Here is a 20,000-nt window from a genome sequence, read left to right on the forward strand (position 1 = left end):
CTTCCTGCGCAGGGGCTGGGACCCAGAGCCCACTGCACAGACTCCCTTGCAGCTAGGTCCTGCATCCCGCAAGACCTGGGATGTGGGGAGAGCTTTAGGAGGCCAGGGCCTGGGGTTTCTCAGGGAGAACAGACCCGGGGGTATTGTTTGTCGTTGCTGTGGCTCTAGCAGAGTCTTGGGTTTGGCTTCCGGCTCCCTCAGCACCACATGTCATCGGCAGTGGGACAGTCACTGGCAGTTCCACACTGTGGATGAGCAGCTTTCTAGGTGGGTATCTTCTTGCTGTGTGACATCTAACCCTTGTTTCCTAAACCTCTCTGAGATTCTGTAAAGCAAAGTATAGAAGGCAAATATATAGATATAATTTTTGGCTTAAAGGGGCAAAATTGCTGCCTACCGCTGAACCCTAACCGATAAAGTAAACTAATGCCTAAACAATACAACTGCAGGTTGGGATCAGCTCTAAGGGGCAAATGAAATTTAATACCGGAACAAAGTATGGTTGGGAAAAATAATTTGGGGGATGTTTTGGGGGTGAGTTAAGACCTGAGTAAAAAGAGGGGAGGGGCAGGGAGAAGAACAGGTCAGAGGAAACAGAAGCCATGGACGTGATGCACGGCCCTTTAGGGGAAAGGCCAGCTGGCTGGAGCCTGGGGGAGAGAGAGAGACACACAGAGAGATGAGGGATGGTATCACGTGAATTATTCAATGGGGTAACTGAAGAAAATTTATGAGACACTATTTACAAAAGTATGGCCAAAGTTAAGGAAAACCCAAAAGTGGAACTTTGTGATCTCAAGGAGTCACCCTGAGTAGCAGGCCTCGGGGCCAAGGACAGGGAGCAGGAGCTGGAAGAGAGGGCCCTCGGTGGCACTGACAAACTCTCCCCTTAACCAAACTCTAGACAGGCCGGGTTGGCAGCAATAGCCCCCACCCTTGAGGTCCACTCCTAGCCATTTTCCATCCACCGAGCCCACCAACTTGCTCCTTGACTGTAGATCCCTGCTCGTTCTGGTTGCATTTGGAGTTGAGCCTAGTCCTGCTCCCCTGTTGCAACGCTCCTGACAACTACTGCAATAGTCCTGAATGAAGTCCTCCTTGCCATTTTCACACATGTCAGAATTGTTTTCTTTGACGGCTGCATTCAGAGAAATTTGGGAGGGAATCAATTCCCTGTTTCTCTCTCCTCCTTGCCCCAGCCTCCTGCCAGCCCTTCCCATGAAGGGGACACACATGGGAGCCAGAGTGCAGGGTCCCTGCTGATGGGGTCCTACAATTACAGAGCAGGATGGAGAGAAATGGTGGTGTTGATGGGGGGGGGGGAGCGATTAGAAAAATGTCCTGCACAATCTTCTGCTCCTGATTTCCACTCATTGTTGGGAAAGAGCATGGGCAGGCAAGGTCCCCTGGCTTACCCTGCAATGCTGGGACACCCTCGTTAGCCACCTTGAGGATTTTCCAGATACATTAGCACAAAACATAGATGTACAGCTCCCCATCTGCCACTGGCCCTGAGGTCCAAATCCATAAGCATCTCTTCTTCCATCACTGAGTCTATGCACCCCTTATTTTCTAAAGCCCAGGCCTTAAAAATTAGCCAATACAAAATCTAAAAACAGATAAATCTGCTCCATGGTGTTCAAAGCAGCTCCTCCTGGAAGAATTAGTGCACAGAGAAGCACAAATATGGGTGAGTGAGGGCTACTGGGGCAGGTTCTTTGAAATTCTACATATCAAATAGAAGCTAATATTCCATTAGAAATTTTTAAATGATTCTGAATAAAATCCATTAATAATGACTCCTATTAAAAACATTAGAAATTATAATTAACACTCTAAAAATCACTGATCTACCAGTGACTGGTAAGGTTTGCTGTAAATTAAAGATCAGTACTTCACAGAGATGAAAACCTCCAGTGGATGAACTTAGTGATGATTTTACATATTATTCATTTTCATTAAATTTCATAAAATTTAAATGAAGTGTGCATTTGTATTTTCACCTGGGCAGAAGCAATCTCTTCTTCCAGGACTCTGACCCTAGAGATTTCACACATAATACCATGGTTTATCTCAGAAAAGCAGAGCTCTGAAATTTAATAAATATTTCTGATACTACTAAAGGCTTCACACAGAAACTACTTGAGCTGATGAAAGAATTCTGCAAGGTAGCAGGATACAAGATTAACATACACACATCACTGGCATTTCTTTACACTAGCAATGAAATATCAGAAAAGGAAAGTAAAGAAACAATCCCTTTTAAAATTGCATCCAAAACAATAAAATCCTTAGGAATAAATCTGAGCAAGGAAGTGAGAGACTTATATGCCGAGAACTGCAAAATATTCACTAAGGAAATTAAAGATGATGTAAAGAAATGGAAATATATCCCATGTTCTTGGATTGGAAGAATTAATATTGTTAAAATTGCCATACTATGCAAAGCAATTTACAGATTTCATGAGATCCCTATCAAATTACCCAGGACATTTTTTACAGAACTCAAACAATCCTAAAATTTATATGGAATCACAAAAGACCCAGAATTGCCAAAGCATTACTGAAGAAAAAGAATGAAGCTGGGGGAATAACCCTCCCAGACTTCAGACACTACTACGGAGCTACAGTAATCAAAACAGCATCTTATTTGTACAGAAAGAGACATATGGATCAAAGGGACAGAATAGAGAGCCCAGCAATAAATCCACAAACTTTTGGTCAATTAATCTTTGACAAAGGAGGCAAGAACATACAATGGAATAAAGACAGTCTCTTCAGCAAATGGTGTTGGGATAACTGGACAGCTGCATGTTAATCAATGGAGTTAGAACACTCCCTCACTCCATACAAAAAATAAACTCAAAATGACTTAAAGACTTAAACATGAGTCAAGACATTATAAACATCTTAGAAGAAAACACAGGCAAAACATTCTCTGACATAAATCTTAGTAATGTTCTCCTAGGGCAGTCTACCCAGGCAATAGAAATAAAAGCAAAAATAAACACTTGGGACCTATTAAACTTACAAGCTTTTGCACAGCAAAGGAAACCATAAGCAAAACAAAAAGACAACCTACAGAATGGGAGAAAATATTTGCAAAAGATGACACTGACAAGGGCTTAATTTCCAAAACATATAAACAGCTCATACAACTTAATAACAACAATAGCAAAAAAAAAAAAAAAAAAAAAAAACCAACAACCCAATTCAAAAATGGACAAAAGACCTTTACAAGCAATCCTCCAATGAAGACATACAAATGGCCAATAGGCACATGAAAAAATGCTCAATATCATTAATTATCAAAGAAATTCAAATCAAAAACAATGAAGTATAACCTCACACCAGTCAGAATGGCCATCATTCAAAAGTCCACAAATCATAAATGCTGGAGAGGGTGTGGAGAAAAGGGAACTCTCCTACACTGTTGGTGGGAATGTAGTTTGGTGCAGCCACTGTGGAGAATAGTATGGAGATCCCTCAAAAGACTTAAAATAGACTTACCATATGATCCAACAATCTCACTCCTGGGCATATATCCAGAGGGAACCTTAATTCAAAAAGACATCTGCACCCCAATGTTCACAGCAGCACTATCTACAATAGCCAAGACATGGAAACAACCTAAACACCCATTGACAGATGAAGAACTTGTGGTATATTTATACAATGGAATACTACTCAGCCATAAAAAAGAATGAAATAATGCCATTTGCAGCATTACTGGACCTGGAGATTGTCATTCTAAGTGAAGTAAGCCATAAAGAGAAAAAAAATACCATATGATATCACTTATATGTGGAATCTAAAAAAAACAAAAAAGACAAATGAACTTATTTACAAAACAGAAACAGACTCACAGACATAGCAAATAAACTTATGGTTACCGCCAGGTGGGCGTGGGGGGAAACGGTGGGAAGGGATAAATTGGGATTTCGAGATTTGCAGATGCTAATATATATAAAATAGATAAACAACAAGTTCATAAAGTATAGCACAGGGAACTATATTCAGTATCTTGTAGTAATTTCTGGTGGAAAAGAATATGAACAAAAATACATGTTTGTTTATGTATGACTGAAATGTTATGTTGTGCACCGGAAATTGACACAACATTGTAAACTGACAATACTTCAATAACATATCTATAGAAAAGATGTATGTCGGATGTTAATTTAAGACTGAGTATCGATGTCATCTAATATAAAGGCATGCATTTATGATCTATTGACGTTTCTTAGAAACAACTGGCACGTGTATATTTGAGCATTCAGCAGGACGCTCTGTGTCATGAGCATCTGCTCTTCTCTGTCTCAACAGCAAAACTATGAGCAAGTGCTCCACCTCATCATAGCTCTTCTCTTAGTTCAGTAGTTACATTATTATCTCTGTTTACATTCTGAGGACAGACACCCATTACATTAGGCTGTTTTTCAGGAGATTTTTCTCCCTCTCCCTAGGATCATAAAAGGGAGTGGTTTTTCTCTGCCCATCCCCACAAACGTTTCGGAAAGATTAAAATGTCAGTGGCCGAGGGAACAAAAGTCACTTAGATCAAACACAGCCTTCCGTAATACCCTCCATGTTGTAAGACTTCGTATGTATTCATTTGGAGTAAATGAAAAAGAGACAGGTTGGCATTGCCGTCTCTTTAAAGCTTTTATGCTTCTCCTACAGACCAACAATATATATCATTTAAAATGATTTAGTCTCAAAACCTTGAACATATGTCGAAATTCTCTATAAACTTTCTGATAGCACAAAGCAATTTTATTCAAACTTATGACACTATCTACTCAGAAACCTATGTCTGTGCTGATCACAGCTAAATTAAATATGTATGCACATGCATATGGTATATGTTAGTAAGATCTTTCTTAAAATAATCAATTAGGATAATATAATAACAAAGTGAAAAATTAGAATAACTAAGTAAATATACAATTTAAAGACTGGACTGTCACAAACTTGAATTCCCAGGACTCTGCTCAGGGCCTGAGGCCTTGATTCTTTCCCCACATCTCACCAGTAGCATAAATATCCTGTTCCTGGTCATAAGCAGTCAGTTGAGCCACAAAACTCAGCTTCTCTGAACTGATGGAGTAAACCAGAAAATGCATTCTTGGGAGAGATAATTGTCACAATGATACTTAACAGGCTTTCAAGCAGATACATTCTTGGAATGGAGATGTAGCTCAGTGGTAGAGCACATGCTTAGTATGCACAAGGCCCCGGGCTCAATCCCCAGTAACCCTGTTAAAAAACAAAACAAATAAACAAAATATATATATTTTACATGTCAGTGCTTACATTGACAATTAACTATTAATTAAGGTTCTTGACATACAGTATGCAATGGATTTAATTATAAAATAGAATTAAACTATAAAATGTAATAAATTATAAGGCAGTAACTGTAACTTGCCAGGGGAATCTATTAAAAGGGCACATCTGATGTCATGCTTTCATTGCACAGAAATAGGTCAACGCTTCCCGCTGCCTTGGGGAATCATTTAAAAATTTGACGTACTTCTCTTAAAGCAACGCCACAAACCCCCGTGCCTCCCAGCTGTGCTCCTCTTCTTTCTGTACCTCACGTGACTCACTAACAATGCAATGGGCTTCATTAGCAATCTGTTGTGAGCACATCCCATACCTTATCTCATTTCACTTTTCCAACAGTGACGTAAAGTATCGTTGGTCCCATTTCATAGATGAGGAAACGGAGACTGAGAGCACTCACCCATGGCCCCGCAGCTGGAGAATGGGGTGGTCGGGGTTTGAACACAGTGCCGATCTAGGGAAAGTCTTTACCTTTGAAACTCTTTTTTTTTTTTTTTTTTCATTTTTATTGTTTGCCAGGGAGGTAAGTAGGCTTGTTTATTTATCTTTAATGGAGGTACCGGGGATTGAACCCACAACCTTGTACATGCTAAGCACACACTCTACCACTGAGCTCTACCCTCCCCTAAAATTCTTTCCTCCATTTTACAAAATGAGTGTAACAGGAAACCAAGGAAGGAAATAAAACAGAAAATACACAAATTCTCAGAAAGTTTAAAAAAAAACATTTAAATTTATATAATTCATTACGAAAACATTTCTGGGTATGAAAGATTAAAATACTTAGAAGTACATGGGGTTGCACCACTTTAGGAGCCCCCCTTGTCGCCCACTGGCCATCAAGAAGAACCGATGTCAGGTGACACGTGCATCCTTCTGTCCCTTCCCCTACGTTCATCACATTCATCACCAAACTGAAATACCGTGACATCCGTGTACACAACATGGTATGTACATGTGGTGCTACATAACATGATGGACACGCTGTGTGTGAACTCCCTAACTGACTCCTTGAATTATGCACTTATTCTTATCCTTATTTGGACAGTTTTATTTCCTTATATGTTTCATGATATGTTGTGGGGCCTGCTGAGCAGATACCGCCACTGCTCTCCTCCCATGATTTATTTAGCTCATCTTCTACATTTTCTCCTTTATAGGAACATGAAAATGAGCTTGTCAAGCTCCATAAAAATGTTCTCGAAATGTTGGTTCGGATTACATTAAATGTATTGGTTTGGGGAGAATTGCCAGATTGAGTGCAGTGTTCAGAAATGTCACCATTGTCTTCATGTATCTGTATCTTCTCTGTAACCTGAGGTAAGATTTTACTGGGTTTTTCACTTAGCACAGATTAATTGTCATCCTTTGGCAAACTTCAGTAACTGAACTGATCAACTGCTCTTCCAAGTTATCGACCCGCTCTATGCCGCAGGAACTAGCTCTTAAAAGAGGTCACAGCACTCATCTTTAAGCTGGACCTGGCCCATTTTCAGGAGAGTTCTTGGACCATCTTTACAATTTCTCGTGAGTTAATTTGGGTCGTACCTTCTGAAAATTATAACTACTTCATGTTGATCTAATTCATTGGCCTAAGTCCTCTGCAGTGGCCCCAGCCCCCCTGAGGCCCTGCGGTTCCCTCCTGGCCATCTCTGCAGCGCACTGACTTGACCACCAGTTATCCTAGAGGTGGGGTGAGCACCGAGTTCTAGCAGCCGGGAACTACTTGTTGCCATCACGGAAGGAGTTGGCAGTGGGAACGTCTCAGGGGATTCTAAACATTTCAGACCCCTTTGACAAGTCCACATGCAGTCCGTTCAGCCGTCCTGGGGAGCAGGTGAGCCTCACTTGTGGGCGGTCCTCTCCCGCCCTTCTCTGAACCAGCTCTCAGCTGCTCTTCGTAGGATCCAAGCCACACGCTTCCATTCTTTGTGTGTCCCTTGCATTTCACTGCCTCCCTGACCCACCGCTTAGAGGCTGGGGCAAAGCATCGCCCACTCCACACACAGCATGAACGCTGTGACCAACAGGGAAATGCTGGAGTGTGTTTGGAGGAGCAGCTGCCGGCCCAAGGGTGAGGGTCTGCAGGCATAAACCCACGAAGCCACCAGGACAATTAACAACAGGGGCTTCCCTTTATCACCACTGTGCTTGGCACCAGCTGTGTGTGTTGACATCACTCTTTAATTCTCACAACCGCCATACATTGTGACACTCCTATTATCCCCATTTAATGGCTGAAGGACCAGAAGCTCATCCTGGTTCCACAGCCTTGCTCAGGCCACACAGCAGGGTCAGCAGTCCAGCGTTCTTGGCAAAACTCATTTCTGCGTTTTGGGCTCCAAACAAAGAGCCCAGCGATTTTAAAAGAAAAAAAAAAAACTAAAGTCTGTAAATTAATAACTGTCATCTACAAAGGTTCCCATCCCTCTGTATCAGGAAGTGAGAGGAAGTGAGAGCGTTTTTCTGACATAAATATCCCCGAGCATTTGTGGGATTCCGTGGGTGTTTGAGAAGGCACTTTATGTGACTACCCAGTACCACTGAGCATATGCGACATTACAAGGCTATCATTCTGCATGGAAGCAATAAATATTCAGTAACTTCCTACAAAAAACAATCTATAGTTGGTCTATGATTCCAAAAATTAAATTCTCTTTTGTTTTATTCTCCATGAGAGATCTCAAATTATATTTTGCGAACAAGAAACCCATAGGAACAAATCAGATGCCACCTACGCTGGCCATGGACTGATCTCAGCAAAATCCTCTCCTGGGAAGGCTCTCTGTTACTCCAGCCCACAGTCGAGATTCCCAGATTTGCCCGACGGGGAAGTTAAGAAGGTGGGCTCGGCACCTGGTTGCCTGGGTTCGAATCGGGCAACCTGTAGGCAGTGCACCCTGCCTGAGTGCCTTCCGCACCTCTGAAAAGAGGACTGTGCCTTCCTCACGGGGTCACGGAGAGAACGCAGCGCAATGATGTCTGCGAAGTACTCAGCCCAGCGCCTGGCGTGCAGCGAATCCTCCACTTACAGGAGCGGTTACCTGTTTCCAATAACCGTCAGTCAGGGAAGGCGGGGCTGGGACCCTGAGGGACTGAGCGTCACAAGGACGTGAATGGAGTCTTCCATCCCGGACAGGCACTGGGCTTCCAAACTGATTAGAGCCGCGGAAGGGAGGACATCCAATCCCAGTGCTCTTAAATAAAAAGGGGGGGTTGTCACCTGATACCACCATGCGTAGAAAGGAGGATCCTGCCTTACCAACAACCAGAAACCTCCCTCACCCCATCTTCTCTGAGTGTCTCCCCCCATCAGTGTCCTCTCTCCAGGCTCCTTCTTTTTCAGGGAGAACCGTGACCGCCGGCCGTCCCCAGCTCCCCCATCTCAGGCTTTGAGCTACAGATGGACAAGCGTCCTCTCTCCGCCTTCCCCAGTGCAGTGAGAAAGGTCCTGAGAAGGCCTCACACCCACTTCCGGGGTGAACCCTGCTGCAGGAGAAGGAAGAATGGAATAGAGAGAACACGAAAGCCACAGACACCCCTCAAATAGCGCTGATCGGACATATGGCTCAATTGGCCCCTTAGCATGTGTCTGAGTCTACAAACACCCTCGGAAAGAATTTCAGCAATTTTAACTATAAATTAAAAAACAAAAACAAAAAAACCTATCTGCCAGGTCTGAAAAGCCTGCCCTGTCCATTTCCTCAGACAGTCATGTTCTCATGAGAAGCCACACAGCACGTGAGAAAAGGAAAATGCATAATAAGGGATGTGTGAAATGACCTTGACTGAAAATAGATTGATGACGGTAACGTAATAGAAGTGTTTCCACTGCTTGTGAATTATAAGCTGCCGGATCATTCGCTTCACAGGTTTCTTTCTGTAAAATTCTGTGTCCAGCGGAGGATGCGTCACTCCAAGATGAGCTTAGGCGAAGCTCTCAGCACATATAAAATTGACTTCCACCCCTGCAGAGAGACGCTGATGAGTCCTTCCCCAGAATGCCATTAAATAACACAAGCACGAGAGCCATGCTGAGCAAACGAGGCTTCTTCTGCAGGTCCCCGTAGGGTCTGGCAGCGGATGGTGAGCGCCTCGGGCAGGAAGCAGCACTCAGGAGACACTAATTAACAGTGACAACCAGGACAGAAGCTTTTTTTTCCCCAAAAAATCTATTTGGAGGCACAGAAGGGAACCCAGCCCTTGGAAAAGAAGAGCATCTCTAATGACTTTTAAGAGACACTTTAGTGAGGGTGTCTGGAGACATTGCTTCTTAGCATTCAGTTATTCAAAAATGCTGCAATGATTTTGCATTTTCTTATTTCTGTTTAGGCAACAAAGAAGCTTTTATGCTGGAGTAATTCACTTAGAGTCGGGCAGACGACTCAAGGACCTTCATCTGGAAGGCTTTTAACATCTTGAACCCTTTTAAAGATGTTCATAAGCAATTATTATAAGTTTTTTTTGTGATTTTTGGAATAAACTGGATTTTGAACTCATCTGAAAAAGTAACAATACCAGTGGGTGGGAGTTGTGTGGAAATCCCTATTTCGGTTATGTTTTGAAGCAGAGCTTGAGCTCACTGTTCAATAATGAACTAACTCAAGATGACAATCCAGCTCATTCAATGCTTACACTGCTCCCTGATGTTCCAAAGCTGTCCCTCCCTCTGAGCATCAGACTTTCATCACGAGAGGAGTCCGTACTTTCAGGAAGAAGCAGTGACCACTGCTCTGCGTTGAGGGTCTTGGAATGTTTCTTCTCAGTTCCATTCATCGGAGTCATAGCATTTTGTAAGCTACCTTCACCAACCGGTTTGTTTATTAACAAAGACAACACACTTATTTACAGGCCAGAACAACTTGTCTTTATTTGCTTAGAAATAAAGATGTAAGACATATATTTTTTAAATGCTAACGTTTGGAGAATATCTTCCGTGTCTACTCTTGTCACAGCCAGATTCTAATTTCTCTGCCTGACGGGAAAACCAGATGCTGGGTGGATGGGCAGAGTCTCTCATGGCTTTCTGGATCCCTGGTGTGAATGGGAATTCAATGAAGTTTTTATATATATATGCATGGAGTTAATAGTCCAAAGGATATAATTCTACACACTAGTTGTAAAGACTGGGCAGTTGGTGGAGGTGGTGCCGTGTAAACAGTGGGTAGAATTCTGAGCAGAAGACAGTGAGATAATTTTGTTGGTTTGAAGGTCAATTTGAGAGGATCCTTAGAGGCTGAGTGTGCAACACAGTATTATCCATCTCAAAACTTAATTAAAAAACACTTAAAAGATTGGTGAGTGAGGACTAGAAAGGACTATTTCCTTAAGACACCTAGTCAGAAGATTAATCTGTGATTATGTCTAAATTCTGTGGTCTTGGTAATTCCTGCTCAGATAACGGGATGCCTCACAAAAGGAAATTTTTTCAAACAATTTTTAATTCTTAAAATGAAAACATTTTGTAGAAAAAAAATAATTGTTCTGAGAGTTTAAGAATGTATAAGATTGCAATGCCGTGAAATAATTTGATTGACTTTTTAAAAATCTGAATTAACTCATGTCTAGAAACAGTCTGTTGTTTTGGCCTCAATAGTGATGACAGCTGGTAATTATCTAGAATATGCGATTTCCAAGCATTTTGATGGAAGGGCTCCATTCTAAAATGAAAATAAAAGGTAATTCAAAGTAAGTACGGTGACAGAAATCTGCTATGAACTTAGTAAGACATTAACTAGAATATGCTACTATTTCTGGGGCAAAAAAAAAGGACACACATGTGAGAAAAATGTTACATATGCAGACAATGCTTATTTAGGTTTCAGGAGGATTCACAGACATGGTGGTGATTTTTCTGAGGATCCCCAGGGCTCCCTGGATCCCTTCTTCTGGGTACTTGTTCCCAGAAAACATAATAAAATGTGATGACTTCATGCGCTTGCCTAGGAATTTGGCTTTCAGAATAATAAAGAGTAAGTCATGACTACTTGATATTCGGGTCCATACAGGGTAGCTTTTGCACATCTTCCTCAGTGGAAGCTGAAGCAGGAAGGAGAAAATGAGGAGAAAAGGAAACAGCATTGCCTCCTTGCGCATGAGCTCCTCACAGAGGTGACAGAGATGGGCTAGCCGGTCACCAGAGTTACTCTCTCACTGAGAACACAGCTAGACTGCGTTTCCGTTCTTCCTTCGCAGTTAGATGTGGCCATGTGGCTGTGTTCCAGAAAATGGAATGTGAGTAGAAGTGATGTGTGCTCCCTCCAGGCCCAGCACCTTAGCGCTCCCCAGGCACGATTTCCCAAGCTGCTGTCTCTTCCAGCTGGCTGGGATGGAGACTGCATGAGCTGTGACCTTGAAAATGGCAGAGCCGCCAGTGGGAGACCAGGTCCCTGAAACAGCACTTCGAGGGGGGTCTACCCACCAATTAAGAGCATCAGGTTGGAAATTACGTGAATGAGAAATAGGTTTCTATTGCACTTAAGCCACTATATGTTTTGAACGTTCTTATGACTGTGACCTTAACTGATGCACAATGTGATAAATACTGAATTAATCTTAACACCTGGTGATGACTCTAATGTCTTTGGGATCCTGTGAGGGGCACTAAGGGATGGAGAGTGGAACCTAACCTCTCCTACGTATCTTCTGTGTAAAAGCTGCATGGTCTCTGGATATTGTTAGTGTATTTCCTATGTGAGGTGTAACCTGTATATGTGTTACATCTGTTAGCTCATGGGTTTTAAAATATTTTATTGAGGGACGATTTATGTATAGGGAAATGCATAAGAATTAGGCATGCAATTCAATGAGTTTTTGTTACATGTTTATGTATGTAACCAACACCTACACTAAAACGAAGAACATTCGCATCAGCCCCTGAAGATCCCCCATGCTACTCTCTAGTCAACCCCAAGCCACCCTTCCTCCCACGGGCGACCACTATGGATTAATACCAAGATTAGATTAATGGATTAATCCAAATGAGTGAATTAATTAAGGATTAATGCTGGATTAGATTAATTCTCTCTGCTTTTGAACTTTATGTGAACGGAATTATACTAAAACAATCTAACGTATGTTTGGCTTTTTTTTGCATACTGTGAAATTTTCTAGTTCCTTCCATGTTGTTGTGTGCATCCGTAGTTAATTCTTTTGCATTACTGAGTAGTGTTCCATTATGATGACGATACCACAGTAATGCATTCATCCTTATGTCGATGAATATTTATGCTGTTCCCAGCTTGGAGCTGTTATAAATATGCTCATGCAAGTTTTTTAAACATATTTTTTTTTATCTCTCTTGGTTATATACCTTAGAATTGCCGCATCAGAAGGTAGATACATGTTTCACATGTTTAGAAAGAGTTTTCCAAGCGCAGCACCACGTTAAACTCAAAAGTCTACTTATTCCACATGTTTATCGACATTCGGTGTTATGAAGCTCTTCGTGTTCCGGGTGCGGAATCATATATAATTTCAGCTTTCATTTGCATCTACCTAATATCTAATACTGATCCTAATACTTCATTTGCTTAATGATGCCTTATGTATGCTCTTCTGTCAAGTTCAAGTATTTTGACCGTCGTCTGGGGTGGCTTGCCTTTTTATTATGAATTGGTAAGATATCATTAGTATTCTGGACGTAAATCCTTTGTCAGAGTCAGGTACTAAGAATATTTCTTTCAGTGTATGCCTTTCCTTTTTATTCTCTTTCCATGTCTTGGATAGACAGGATACTCTAGTATGGATGAAAACCAATCTACGTATTTAAGTGTTTTTAGTATTTAGTGCTTTCTGTATCCTGCCTGCAAAATCTTTCGTCTTTCCCCAAATCATGAAGATATGCTCTCCTGTTTTCTTTCAGTAAGTTTATAGTTCACTTTAAAATGTAAGTCTATTTTATGTCTCAAATTAATTTTTCCATATGGTGTGATATGGAGTCAAAATTCATTTTTTCCTAAAAATTTATGTAGTTGGCCCATGACCTTTGTTTAAAAACAGCTCTTTTTCTATTAAATGTTTGTCAACAAAACAAAACAATTGACCACAAATACAAAGGTCTATTTCTAGACTTTATGTTTTGTTTAATGTACCTGTTTACCTATCCGGACCCCAATACTCATTGCCTTGATTATTAAAAATGTAGTTAGTTGTTCAATCAGGGAGTGTAAGTTCTATAATTTCGTCCTTATTTTTCAAGATTGCTTGGGCTATTTTATTTCTCGTCTCTGTATTCCAATTCCTGAAAAGCATCGCTTCACAAATTTTGTCTAGTTTCTTAGTTACATCCTTCTTGACTGGCAGCAGAAGTCCCTTCTTTTCCACTATTTTTTCCTCACTTAAACAAATGGTTTGTAAAACTTCTTGCCTCCCCAGTGCTACCGAGATTTTCCTAGACTGCATTCCCACTGCAGCCTTCTCCTTCTTGAGACTCACCGGGAAGCTGGATTACAACTACTACCATTTCGTACAATATGCCGTTAGGTTTATGATTCTGTTAAGAATGTAGGTGGCAGTTTTAAAACATCAGTTTAACCTCGTCAACGGCTTAGAGAGTGCATCAGGAGACCAGTGAACAAGACATTTCCCCCAATAAATTGTTTGTGGCAGTAACAGGCTATCGTGGATTTAGCCATTTACTCCAGAGAAGTAAACTGTCACTTGATTTGGTTTGATTTTTCATCTTAAAAAAAATCTGATAACTTTTCTGAAATTGTTTCATAAGTTCATCCAAACACCAAGGAAAATCTCTCTCACTAGTTTCAAAAACAGATTTCCTATTGTCACAGCCCATATGGAAATGGGGAAGCAAATACTAATGACCACATATAAAACATTAAAAAAAATATAGTATTATTTAGTCCCCAAGCTCAGCCTAACTTCCTTTTCTTCAAATAATCTCAGACCAGAGTTTCTAAATTTAATGTAGTCCAATTTATCAAACATCCCTTCTGTTGTTTTTGTGTCCTACTGAAATATTTTTTTCTCCAACATGTCATTTTTTTTAAATTTAAGGATAGCTCGTTTGTGTCTTATTTAAGAAATATTTCTCTACAAAGATTGAAAAGCTATTATTCTGTGTTACCTTCGTATTTTGGTTTAACTTTTGAGTGTGTTTCCAGGCATGAATCCAAGTTTTGTTTTGTTTTGTTTTCTCATTGGTTTTCCAAGAGTTCCAGCATCACTTGTTGAAAAGGTTACCCTTTCTCCATGAAATTGTCTGTGCGTATTTCTAGGTCTACTTCCGGCTGCTCAACTCTGTACCACGGTTTCTTTCAGACAAGCGTAGGTTTTAACATATTCTTAACAGTCACGTAGTGTTATTTCCGAAACTTTGTTTCTTTTTTCCAAAAACGTTTTTGCTCTTCTTGATTATTTGCTTTTCCATATGACATTTAGAATCAGCTTTTCAGATCCTTGAAAATAAAAAAATAAAAATAAAAAAGCCTGCCAGGCATTTGATTGGCCTTGGATTGAATGTATGTGTCAATGTGGTGAAAACTGACGTCTTAACAAAATTGAGTCTTTCAACTCATGAACATGGTGTTGTCTCTCCATTTACTTAGATCTCCTTTATCACATCAGTGCTTTGAAATTTTTAGTGTGCAGTTCTTTTATTTCCTTTATACTATTGATTTTTATATTCTGTGACATTGCTAAACTAATTCATTAGTTCTAGTAGAGTTTGAATAGATTCCATGGGACTTTCTACATGGACAACGGTGTTGGTTTTTTGCAGCTGCTGTAACCAATGATCACAAACTGGGTGGCTTAAAAACAACAGAAGTTTATTCCGTCAGATCACTGGAGGCTAGAAGCCTGAAATCAAGATGTCAGCAGGACCGTGCTCCCTCCAGGAGCTCCTGGGAGACTCTGCTCATTGCCTCTTCCAGCCACTCCTTTGCGGGTGTCACTGGAGGTGAACGGGGTGACTCAGGCAGCTACTCCCATCTGGAGGTAACAAAGCAGTGCCGTACTCCCTTCTACTCCTGGGAAAGTGTCAGGGAAACCAGCTAAAATAGGAGGCTTAAATAAGATCCAGTGTATCAGAACTGTTATGAGGTGTTCAGACTAAATAAAAAATCATGTCATATCAAAAGCCAGAAAAATTGAGCTTGAATGACCAAAGGTAATCAATCACGTGCCGACACATTAGGATTATCTGACAAAGATTTCAAAGCAGCCATCATAAAAATACTTTAAAGAGCAGTTACAAACCCACTTGTAACAAATGGAAAACGGAGACAATCTCAACAAAGTCGCAGAAAATATAAAGAACTCAATGGCCATTTTATACCTGAAATACGCAGTAACCAAAACGAAACACTGGATGGGTAGGAGTGACAGCAGAATGGAAGATGGAGGAAAGAATCCATGGGCTTGAAGACAGAACAACAGAAATTAACAATTAAACAAGAGCCAAAAAAAAAATAGGAAAAATGTAAACAGAGCCTCAGCAGCCTGCAGGACTGTAACAACCATCAAAATCTAACGTTCTTGTAATCAAATTTTTTTAATTGAGCATCATTAGTTCATGGTATTCACGTGTTCGAGCACAGGGCAAAAGCAGTCCAGACAGTGCCGTCAAAGTCTTCATGGAAAAATCTCATTTGTAGTATTTTCATTGCTACCAAAGGATAAAAATAACAGTGAACGTGATTGAGACTGAAAGACTGAGGTAACAGATCTGGTCTGGCTTAGCTGGGCTGATAATTAAACATTCTTCTGTCATCACTGACACTAATGATCTCTTGAAGTCTGTCACCTTCCCAGTTTTCAACGAACATGACCCTGTACTTTCTAATTTTACTCAAATTCATATTCTGCTTAGCAGAAGGAACCACAAACTTCTATTCTCCAATAAGTTGCATTTCCCCATGGCCCTTCTGAGAAATGTCATTGTCATTTTGAGTTTGAGATCTATGATAACACAGGTCAGTTAAAATACTGATTAAAAAAATATAGAGCATAATATGTGTTGTAAATTACAGGATGACAAAAAGGAAGTGAGAAAACCTAAGCGAGTGCACCAGGAGATACTCATACAGCAGCGTGGTGAACTAGGTTAGTGCTTTGACTATCTGAAGCTCTTAATTGATTCATATGTTGCTTTAACTAAATGTACGAAATTCTCTACATGACACAGAAGTTGCACTAGGGGCTCTGATGTGTCTATCTTATTGCCTCCTGTAGTTTTATCCCCTTCATGAGGGTAAAACAATTTCACATGCATAACTATAAATTTTACAATTTATTTCTGCTGAAACAGATTTTGATGGACCCCATAAATCAACTCGACTCCTGGCGAGGAAGAGAGGGCACTCAGACTGGGCAGGGCGGTGCTGCACCACAAAGCTACCACCTGCAGGGCGCTGTTGCCACTGCTGCGCCTGCAGGGGCGCGGCGGGGACCAGTTACTAGAAGCCAGACAGAGTGTCGTGTGGAAGGATGGCCTGACACAGGTTGTTGACTTTCATCAAGATACTAACCAACTCAGTGTCCCTGCAGGGAGGAAATATGTCCCCTAAACTTACTTTTTCCCTCTTAACCTCGTCTTTTGCTGAGCTCCGTCAACCAAACCCAACTTGAATCACAAGATGCACAAAGATGGAAAAGGACGAGGAAGTGTCTGGAGGGACAAATGGAAGACACCCAGCTCGCGTCCTTGTTACTTCAGTGGTCTAGAGGGAAGCCAGCAGTTTTTGCAGCTCAGAAACCTTTAGCTTCATGACTTTAAGGTATTTACCTAACTTAACTGAGCGATAATTTTCTCCTAACCATGGAATAAAAAGTGCACTTATCTCATGAGTTTGCCCTGAGTACGTGCACAGTAAGTGTCTGGGATCTACTTTGTTCCAATAAACAGTATTTTTTTATTACAGTGATCATTTCTGAACAACCTTTTTGTGTTTATGACTACGATGTATAAAGGGTAGCCAAGACATCTACTGAGTGAAACCTGCCAGCTCCAATGTGGGTTTTTAGGTTCCTGGCTTCATATATATGAATCAGGAAAACAAAAGGCATGTTTTGAGTGCTGGGTATTAAAAGATAATGGAGAAAAGAAACTATGAATCCACACTTTTATATTCTCTTGGATATAGGAAACTTTTCTGTCTCCCTGTCTTACCCTATTTAACAATGAAAAAACCTTCATATACACAAAGTTATGAAGCTGCATGGAGCCTCACAACAAATAAGCAGAACCATCTGACATCAATGCAGGACTTCACAGATTATAGTGATTAAACTGTTTTTCTATAGATTATCTCTTTGATATTCATGCAAATTCCACGAATCCCAGAATTCATAGGAATTTAATTCAGGAGAAATAAATTCCAGAGATGAGGACTACCCTGGAAGCTGCCTTGTCAGGAGTCCTTAAGATTTTGCTGAGAAACTAGAGATTAGGAGATGTTGAAATAAGATTCTAGTTGCTTTCAGAACAGTGGGTGTAGCCATCGTACTGAACCAAGTGACAGATGTAATCTTTCTAGATGTGTTGACATCTTTTTGACAGCTAGCATGTGACAGTGGCTTGTTCTGTTGGGTAATGAAGCAGATAATGATTAAAATATGGAGTGTCTGACAAGTTACCTCCAGGAACTGAGCGCTAAGACAGTAGCACACTGTATCTCGTAAGTTTATTTTGTTCCTCTCAGTGGAAGGCTCTTAGGATGAACGATGAAACTGATTGCGCATGCATCATGACCTTACAGGTTCTTAAAACTGAAACTTTGCCCAGCTTCATCATCTGCTAAAAAATAAATTGTGTATTTTACTGTGATTCAGACAGTGACTTCTGTAGTGGCTGAATATATAAACAAATGAAAGAATGACCAGTGCTTAACACAGAATACAATTCCTGTACCAAAAAGTTCTATGAAGTCAAAAAGTCAAATTAAAGACTGTATATTTGAAAGTACTTGTGAATTATGTACTTACAATCTAAAAGAGAAGCCATTAAAAATTAAACTCAATGGATAACTCAACAGTTTTGATCATAAATTATGTACCTGGCTTTTCACAATTACATATCTGGATTTTTTTTTTTTTTGGCAGACCAGCTAGTTTATTCATATTGAATCTAAATCTTCAATCTCTGGCTTAACAATAACACAGGGAACTTTTAAAGCCACGATGAATCTTATATTAAATCAAAGATGGTTTAAACCAGTCATATAACTTCTAATATTCTGGGCTGGCAACTACAGCATGACAAATGTTCAGTCCAGTTACAAAACCACACTTCATTTTCCTGGGCACCCAAATCTTAAACAGATCTGCAACATGCACTGCTTTACAAAGGCTTTTACCGGGGACCCACTGCTACGAGTCAAGCAATTATGGTTTATTTACCACCACTACCACCCCCTATAACATTTCCAAATGAGAGGGATTTTTCTTTGCTCTGCTTGCCTTGGTGGATATGTAAGAACACAGAGAGCGAGTTTCAAGAATGAGGGTTAACTGAGATGCCAAGAAAACTTTACATAAATCACATATCTGGCTTTTTGCAGGGAAGAGGCGCAGCCAGTGCGTCTTCACAAGGTTGCAGTCTTGAGCGCGGACACACGAAGGATACGCAGTGAATGTCAGGACCACCGCGGTGCAGGCACCGTGTGTGGCTTAGTGAGAGCAGGAAATGAAGCACCAAGAACAGCACTCACCCGGTCAAGCTGACGATACAGAACTCGGAGAAGAATCCAGAATGGGTTCGACTCAGAAGGTAGACGCTGAAGGAGAGAGTCTGTGTGTCACGCCAACAGGCCCGATGCAGACACAAGCCTGTCACACTGTGGACACTCACAAGACTCTTCTGTCTAAAGTGGAGAAATCACTTTAAAGGAGCTGAAATAAAGGTGATTAAATCTGACAAGCGGAGAGCGATTTCGTTATGCGCTGAACACCAAGGCACGCTCATTTAAAAAAAAAAAAACATTATCTAATAAGTGTTTTTTAAGGAGCTAAGAACAGTAAGAACTAATGTTTATTCATCACTAAATATATACTAGATACAGTTTAGGACCTTCACAAGATTATCCTGTTTGATCCTCAGACAATGTATTAAATGTTCAGTAAGTCTCTGCCATTATTATTATCAATTTTTATTATTTCTAGTTTTTCTTTGACTGACACCTGAGTTATAGAGGGGCAGAAAGCAAGATGGTGTTTTTAGAAGAGGGTGTTTAAGACAAGACCACAGGAAAGGGCGCGAGGCACCCGCTCTGGATTTGGGCGCTGGGCTCAGCCATTTTCCGCTGCAGCCGTGAGGGGAATCTTCTGTAAATGTCAGATCACCAGGAACATTTATTTTTGCTCTGCACTGTGAGCTTGCTGAACCTCCTGCTAATTTTAAGAGCCTTGAATGTCTGGATTTTCCAAACTAAAGCAAGTTGTTTCAGAAAAGAGAAAAAGGGTGAGTTGTCCAAGCAATTTTTTTAACACAAATATAACTAGATAAGGTCATTTGGTGAAAAAAAAAAATTGACCATCAGCTCGACTTCTCTGATTCTGCATGGGCGACTTGGATAAAGTTATAGCTGCCAACAGAAACCACACATTTTCTTTAGGATTTTAATGGAAAACATTCCACTAATAGGAAGAGTGATGACACAAATGCTTTGAAAATATAATTCACCAAACTAGAT

This window comes from Camelus dromedarius, chromosome 36 (genome assembly GCF_036321535.1).
Source record: "Camelus dromedarius isolate mCamDro1 chromosome 36, mCamDro1.pat, whole genome shotgun sequence".
NCBI classification, from domain to species: domain Eukaryota; kingdom Metazoa; phylum Chordata; class Mammalia; order Artiodactyla; family Camelidae; genus Camelus; species Camelus dromedarius.